Genomic DNA, 8,953 nt, shown 5'->3' with positions numbered 1-8,953 from the left:
AGCAGAGGGTCCCGGGGCCCCCCGGGGGGCGGGGGGGGGGGGGGGAGGCGGGCCGAGTGCCCTTAGAAGCTGGTGGAGGCTTTAGAGGTGGCCAATCTCAGGGGGGGCACATGTCCCCCCGTGCACCCCCATGTGTCACCTATTCTAACACCCTTAGTCTGGTGGAATACCAATGAAAACTATTGATTTAGGAGTTCGGTTTTCTCCTGAGTGTTGGTTACCCCATTATGTTCAGCAGAAGTCCTATGTTTCCCTTGTTTTTTTCCCTGATTATTACGTATCTAAAGAAGGACTTTTCATTGTCCTTGATTTCTGTTGCCAGTTTGAGTTCTAGTTTTGCCTTTGCTTTTCTAATCCTTTCCCTGCAGGTGCAGGCCATTCCTGTGTACTCCTCCTTGGAGGTAATTTTCACCTTCTATCTCTTATAAGCTTCTCTTTTTGTTTTCAGGCGGTCCGTGACCTCCCTATTGAACCAAGGGGATCTCTTAGCCCTTTTGCTACCTTTCTTATGGACAGGAATGGATTTCCTTTGTGCTCCAAGGATCGTATCCTTGAGGAACGACCACTCTTCTTGGGTTCCCTTCCCCATCAGACTGGTGGGTGAGGCCCTGTGGGACCACAATCGCCTATGCTTGTAGAAGTCAGCTTTCTTAAAAGGGTGGCAGAACCCTCCTTCCTACTGGCAGAGAAAGGCTTCTGCCACTGTCTATCTGTGAGCAGAGGGTATATGTACACACTTCTGTGCCTTCTGTTAGCTGCTATGGCCCCTTCGGCAACTGGTGCTTTCCCAGGGTCCGTGCTCTGGTGGCATAGCTGCTGAGTGGACTTACATGGAGCCACTAGAAATGCCTGGTGGTCAGTGTCTTGCCAGAAATTCTGGTGGGGTAAGTATAGGCCAGGCCTTCTGCCATTCTAGCAGCACAAAGGGCAATTATATTTGCTTTAAACTTCTGTATATTCCCAGAGCAATGTGAAGGCTGAAGTTACAACCTAATGTTTCATTCATGCTCATTTAAATGTAAATTAAACGTGTTTGGATCAGGGTCCTTTCCTATTGCCCAAGTGACGTAAAGTGGTCTCAGTGTAAATAAAAGTCAGGTCCCCTGCATTCCCGTTTTCAGTTCCAGCCCCATGAATGTACTCACTGCAGATGCAGGAGTGGTGCCAGTTGTATTGACTTTGGCCCAATGAGATGTTTCTCCACTTTTTTGTCTTCAGAAGAACCTGAATGTGTGCAGTTGCATGTTTGCATCTACCTCACACTGTGGCTACTTCATTTGAGTGTCATTTCACTTCTGTAGAGCAGAGACAGAAGATCCCATTCAGTGTGCTTGCATGTCAGTGTGTTTGGGTCTCATATCTAGATGCAACCACTCAGGACACAAGGAGATGAATGGGCATCTTTATTAGCAGGGCTCCAAGGTTCTCTGTTTTCAGCCACTAAGCCATTTTCAAGGACTTTGTAGCAATTTTAAACCAAGCAGAAACCAAGGATGCACTGGCTGACAAATTCTGTTTATGTCAACTAAACAAAAGCAGCTCTCTGCCAGCTGCTGGAAATGGACTCCAGACTTTCCCCCCAGAAGGAAGGCAATGAGTAACTGTTCAAAGATGTGGGTAGTTCCCTAAACAGGATGATGATGACAATTACAGACTGATACAGGCACAGCATTTTCATCATCTAACTGGTGTTTTTTTGACCCAGTAAGTGAATTGACACAGAGTCCAGGAGAGTGTTACTCTTCCCTGAGAACATTCAATGAGACGGTGATTTATCATAGGGCAAAAGGGCAACAGACTGATATTCCACAGAGCATAAATAATATGGACCATCTGGGCAGAGATTTTGATGCAACTTCTTCCCAACTCTTTTCTATCTATGTAGAATATGAGAAGCACAGATCTAAAGGGAAGTGCAATTTTAAACAGGCCTGAAGTTTCCTCGTGCCAGCATGGAACGGATTGGAATTAGTTTGCGCTAATTTGCACCACATGGAGTTTTCAATTTTAATTCTGCGTTCTGAATGAACAGCCAGACTGCTTAATCTCGCCTGCTTTGTTTTGTTTCCCATCATACATTGAATAATTTCTCAGCATTTTTGTATTTTATCCATTATAGGTGTCCCATCCCCTAACAGATGGGTACCTTTTATCTATAAACCCACAAGGATGCCCCTAAAATAGTTATCTGTGCAAAGAGAACCTGGATGTAAATAATAAGCCAGCCATGCTAGCCTGTAGTCAGTAGCAGGCCCGTAAATATCTTGACATGGTTCAGCTACTGAAGAGGAAAAGTCCATGTGTATTATATATGTTGGGCCTGTCACTGTAGTGTGTAAGCACTTGTCTGCATCACAAACAACTCCAACTCAATCGGCAATTCTTGCTAATTGAAATTAGTTGTAAATTCATGTCAAATTCATCAGCTTGTCTCAACCAAAAAGAAGAATAAAATCAGAACCAATTTTTAAGAAAGTCAAAATGATTCATGTGGACATCTCCAAATAAATGTTTGTATTGCTCATTTTGAAATGATGTTTCATTTAGAAATTACTTGACTGTAATTTTAAAAGAAAGAGGAGGAAAGAAAGACCCAAACATGAAATGAAACAGAATGAATGAAAGGTTTCATTGGAGCCAACATGGTTTTTTTATTTTATTTTTCATGTCACTGAAAAAATGAACAAGGCTTTTTCATTAACCTAAAATTAAATTATTTTTCTTGGTTTCGCTGGCAAACTCCAAAAATCAGTTATTTGCATGACTCCCAGGTTTGCTCTATATGCTGCTGTAAAACTGCATTTCAGTCTGGCCTTCAGCTTTTTTTTTAACTTCACTTGGTTTTCCCGTTCATTTTCATTTCATGCACTTAGTGCCAGTGAAACAGACTTTCCCATAGGCCCAGAATGGAAGTGTCTGAGCCCAGTATCTACTGTTTATTGCTTTTCAGTAGTGACTGGCAGCTCTGTAGTTTCCACAGAACGGGCTCTACACAGTCACACTGACATATGAACGTTTCTCTTGTGCTACTCATACAGGAGAGGCTCATTTTTGTTTTTCCTCTAAAACACTATTTCCTGCCTCCTGGAAAAGTGATGAAAATATAATCCCAGGACCTCAGCATTTTTACCTTGGCTCACCTCACTGTACTTTGCCTGTGTGGTACATGGGAGATGGAATGCAGTTTATGAAGAAAAAGGAAGGGGAAAAGTCACGGAAAGAGCACCTACAGCCTTAGGTTATGTTGACAATAAGGACTTTGCCAGACAGCTTTATTGGTTTAGGGCATGAAGAAGTGAGGTTCCTGACTGGCAAAGCGAGACTGGCAGAAGAAACCCCTAATGTGCACACAGCTGTGCAGGCAAGATTGCACAATACAGCTTGCTTTGCTTGGGGGACAGATGAGGAGGAAGAGGGAGCACATTTTTTTTCTGCTGACAGAGGTATGAAGTGCAGCATTTTTGATACAGCTTTGTCCCTGATAGGACCAATTTGCCATTATAGCCTACTAGGATTCCTATACAAGTAAAGTGCCCCTAGTATAGTCATCATTACCTTAGTGAGTAAACTCCAGTTCAGGTAGTGCCAGTCGTCCACCCAAGGACACACACACATACAGCACTTGCAAATAACATCGTCTCATTCCTGGAAAAGTAATAGATGATCTGGAGACGAGCGCTGCCCTGCAGAAATGAAGTCTGGTTTTGCAGTGAAGGCACACGATGAGGACTTGAGACCTGGATTCAATTCCTTGTTCTACTGTAGATTCACTCTGTGACATTAGACCAGGGGTGGGCAATTATTTCGGGCAGAGGGCTGCTTACTAAGTTTTGGCAAGCCATTGAGGGTCAGATGACACACAACCAGGGGCAGATAAATATTAATTTTCTAAATTTTTTAGGGGCCCTGCAGGCCAAATAGAATGGCCTGGTGGGCTGCATCTGGCCCGCTGGCCACATTTTGCCCACCCCTGCATTAGACACATCACTTAATTTCACTGTGCCTCTGTGAAAACATTTTGTTTAACGGACTTTTTTTTTGTTTAAGTGCCCCCACTCCCCCAGAAGCACATGTATAAACATCCATCTAGTCTGACCTCAGGCATTTATGCAGGACACAGAATTTCACTTTGTGGTTCCTACCTCAACTCCCAAAATACATGGCAGAACCAAGGTGTATTTTAGAAAAACATCCAGTCTTGATTTAAATGTTTCAGATGACGGAGAATCTGTCTCATCCCTTGGTGAGTAGTCCTCATTCATCTTTCAATTAAAAATTTTCACCTTCTCACTGATTTGTACTTGTCTAGCACTGGCTTCCAGCAGTGGGTCTTGTCCTGCCTTTATCCACAGGATTAGAAAGTCTTCTAACAGATGGAAATGGACTGTTTTCTGTAGCTGTAGGGACAGGACTAGGAGCAATGGCCTTAAATTGCACCAGGGGAAATTTAGATTGGAGATTAGGAGGAACTTTTGGACTGTGAGGGTTGTCAAGCATTAGCACAGGCTACCTAGAGAAGTTATGGAATCTCCATCCTTGAAAACTTTCAGAAATAGGTTAGATAGACATTTGACTGGGATGGTTTAGTCAGGGATGATCCTGCCTTGAGCAAGGGGCTGGACTACATGACCTTGTGAGATCCCTTCCAGCCCTATTTTCCTATGATATCTTCAGCTCAGGTACAGATTGTTATCAAGTGACCCCCTAATCATTTTTAGTAAGTTAAATAGAATATGCCCCATAAATATCTCATTGTAAGGCAGATTTCCAAGTGCTTCACGTTTTCTTGTGGCACTTCTCTAAACCCACTTTCAAAAGTCCTTCTTGAAGCATGGACACAAGTGGTCAGTGTTTCAGTAATGGTCACAAACAAGTGCAGCACAGATATAATATCAACTCCCTACTCCTATCCAAAACTTCCTTATATATCAAAGGATATTAGCCTTCTTGGTAACAGCATGGCAATGGGACCTCCAGTTCAGTTGATTACTTACCAGGGCCTGTAAGTCCTTCTCAAAGTATTTAGCTCAGTGGTTCTCAACCTTGTTAGACTCAAGTCCCCCATTGGGAAATACAGTTCTTAGTTTTCACTTGTATCTTGACTAAGGAAAAAGATTATAGAAAGATTCTTCAGTTGCAAAGAACTCAGAGCACAAAAGGACAGAATGTTTTAAGCTATGGATTCTTATTTGAAATCTGGGTTTATCTTGTGAATCATTTTGCACATGACACTGCTAGCACTCCATTGCATGCCGAATCACCCAGGTTGAGAATCAATAATCTAGTTTCTAAATTGTAGAGCAGTGACTATTTATTACCATGTTTCAAGTGCAAGACCTAACCCAATGGAGCCCTGATCTCAGGTCAGGCATCCAGACATCACTGTAATGCAAACAACAGCAATGCACATTAAGTGTTACTGCTTAAAAGATTGTCAGTTGAAATTGGCCATTTGTAACCTGCCAGGGTATTGCTGAATGGCCTGCCTCCCCTGGAAGTTAGCTATATGCATTTGAACCGACACAGAAATTTTAAGAAAGAGGAGATACATGGATAGAGATGTTGACAATATTTGGCTCAGGTAGCTCAGACTATGCATTCCTTTAAGTGATCGACAGAGGAGAGCTTGCAGAGCTGGGTCATGTGCCTTCCCATTAAGACACTGTATGGCATCCCTCAGGCAGTGGTGAAGACCTTTTTGCAGAATGATAATAATGATACATTGAGACACCCTCCTGGGACTTGACTATATAATGGAGTATCAACTTAAGTACAGTAGCCAAGACCTATGAAGGGGGCATCCAGATGGCTGTGCACTAGATGCAATTTGATGAAACTTGATCCATCTGGAAGGATTTCCATTCCATAGCTTCAAAATATACATCACAGCCTGTATGACATGTGGCGTCCTTGAGTCCAGATTGCTCTGGGAAAGGCTGGAGCAAGGCAGAGGGGAAGGCAGCCTGAGGCCCACTGCTATGCAGGACCCATTTCTTCAGTCCAGCAGCAGAGCAGCACCTGCAGCTGGCCAATACTGAGAGGTGTTTGCTTCCCACACCATCCAGCCTGTGTGGTGATGATGTCACACTGAGAACATTGTGGTATTACATAATCTCAGCCCCACAAATGCAGCCGTAGTAAAACCAGTGCTTTTCCTAGCCCAATTTGTAGGTGTCTGGCAGTGGAGCGGGATCACTAGTCCCCAAAGCAGCAGGCACTGAGGGGAGCCAGGCTGTTTCCAGGTCTGGGCACTGTGCACACATGCTCCTTAGGAGAAGCTGTTTCTTACATCTGTGGAGTTCTGTCTGCCAGCTCTTATACTATTTATGGCAGCAGTTTCAAAGACAACCTTGGCTGTCAAGGCCAAACTTATTTTGTTGATGCAATACTCAGTATGTCTGACAAGCCCAATTAGAAAATCTTCTAACAGAGGATTTCGGTGAAAGCCAGATTCTATTGCTGTGTTGTTAAATTCACTGATTAACCATTGCTGCTGCTGAAAAGAATGGCCAAAGACCATGGGGAGGTCTGGTATTTTCCCTTTCACACATACTCTGGGTGAGCTACCTCTGGAAGGCAAGTGTGCTGCACCCAAATTGTGCAACCAGCTCCTGAGAAACTGATTTACAAGAATGAATGAGATGTTTGCAATGGGAAACTTGTGTAGGAGCAAATCAGCCATGTAAATCTTAACTTTGTCATCATCATCACTGGCAACAATCCCTCAATGCAAGGAAATACTTCCAGTAAATAGGGGAGTCATCAGTGATTCTGCAGATGACTGAGAAGACTGATCAACGGTCTGCATGTTCAACTGCAAATACGGTAAATAGTTGTGGGAAGAAGGCGTAGATCCTGGTGGTGTTGGATCACTGCTTTTTCTCTGTACCCCTTGTCTGTTTGCCTCCATAGTGAGGCAAGTTTGCTCAAAATAATCACTTCCTTGTCATATATTGTAGCACCATTGTGGATTATTCAACACTTGAGTCTTCCAGAATATTGTAATATTACAGTTTCTTCAGATTTGCCCTCAAGATGTCTTTGAATCTATTTTTTTACCTACCTCTAGAGCAATGACCATTAGTGAGTCAGCTGCATTCAACCTGTTTTGGGGCCAGTGGTCAGGCATCCTTATGACATGTCCTGTCCAATGGAACCAGGGCCATATAAACATGGTTTTTTTGCTGGTGTTGTCTGCTTGCACCAGGACACTGGTATTTGTTCTTCTGTCTTTCCTCTTGATGTGAAGGATTTTCCAAAGATATCGCGGATGGTTACATCCCAAAACTTTCAGATGTTTCCAATATGTTGTCCAAGTTTCACACCCATTCAACAGGGTAGGGATGACTGCAGCCTGGTAGAAAAGAAGTTTGGTTTGGGTCCTGATGTCATGATCATCAAACACAGGATTTTGGAGATGCCCAAAGATTTTATCTGGTGTTGAATATCATTGTCTAGATTTACTTTTTGGGAAATGTGGCTAACCAGAAGGGGAAATGTTCAACATTCTCCGAGGATTTCCCTTTAATTATAATATGTGGAAGAGCAGCTGCTTGGTTGGGGAGGGGAGGAGGGGTTGTTGAAGGGGTAAGAGGTGAAGCAGTCTCCCTGTGTTTTGATGCGTCTTTGAGTTTGGATTGTGATAATAGCAAACCCCAAAGCAAGAGAAGCAGGAAAGCTCCTTATCAAATTAAGATGCATACAGTACTGGCCAGTTCAGAGCTCACTACACATAAATTCAAATACTTCTCTGACTTATAAACCCTGTTTAAGTGCATTGGCTTCTGTCAGAATCTTCCTAAGATATCTTCCTAGGCTGGATTTTCTGACTTCAGTGTGTTCCCATGAAATCTAATCAGTGAAGAATGTAACCTTTTGGACAGTGTATTACGAAGCCCTCATATTCAATGAGTGGAGTGGCTTATTCGACTTCTTTCCTGCCCTAGTTGCTTTAGAATGTGCTGTTCCAGCTGCATGAATTAAGACTTAGTCAATTAAAAAAGCAAAACTCCCCAATAGGAACTTTCTTGGCCTCATTTCCAAAGGTCTCGGTGTGACCTAGTGCATAGAACAGTGGACATAGTCCTGGATTCTATTTCCAGCTTTGCCATGGACCAGCTTGATGATTTTAGTCAAGTTACTTCACTTCTGTGCACCTTAGTTTCCCCATCTGTAAAATGGGGATAATGATATCGATGTACTTTATATTAGGGCTGTGCAAAGCTTTGGGTGCTGATTTGATTTGGAGGAGATTCAGCCCAATTTGGTGGTGGGGGCCAGGGGCTCATGGCAGAGCCCTCCCACGTGGCGTGGGGCAGTGAAGGGGCAGTGGGGATCCCCCCCCACCCCACAACCTGGCAGCAGCCAGTGAGTGCGGGCTTTTTTTTTTCAAAGAGCGGGGAGCTGGGGCTGGGCAGGGCTAGGAGAGTAGGTGGGGGATGGGGCCTGTGTGATTTGGAGATTTGGCTGATTCATCAGCAGCTGAATCTCCAAATCAGATTCAGCCAAATCAATGCGGGACAGCGAATCAAATCACTGTCCCCTGAATTGCTGAATCCAAATCCAAAGTGAATACTAGCCGCTTCGCACAGGGCTACTTTATATAGCACTTTGAGATCTCTGAATGCAAAAAACAAGGTTTTCTCAGTAGCTGCAATATTTCCCTTACATGGCATCACTATATCTGGAAGGCAGTTTGACAGGAACTGACTTTTATACCCTAACCAAAGCAACTGGACTCTGGAACTTGAACATCAATCCTACTTGCTTGCTGGGCTTACTGAAAGTGATTCCGGTGATTCGAATCACTGCCCCAAATTGATTCGGTCAAATCTGATTTGGAGATTCCGCTGCCGCCAAATCGGCCAAATCTCTGAATTGATCAGGTCACATCCCTTGCCCGCTATCCCAGCCCTGTCAATGGCTGCCCTGCCTGGCCCCAGCTCCTGGCACT

Source organism: Alligator sinensis, unplaced genomic scaffold (genome assembly GCF_000455745.1).
Source record: "Alligator sinensis unplaced genomic scaffold, ASM45574v1 scaffold1371_1, whole genome shotgun sequence".
NCBI lineage: Eukaryota > Metazoa > Chordata > Crocodylia > Alligatoridae > Alligator > Alligator sinensis.
The sequence above is the reverse complement of the archived record's forward strand: the minus strand, read 5'-3'. Positions refer to the sequence as shown.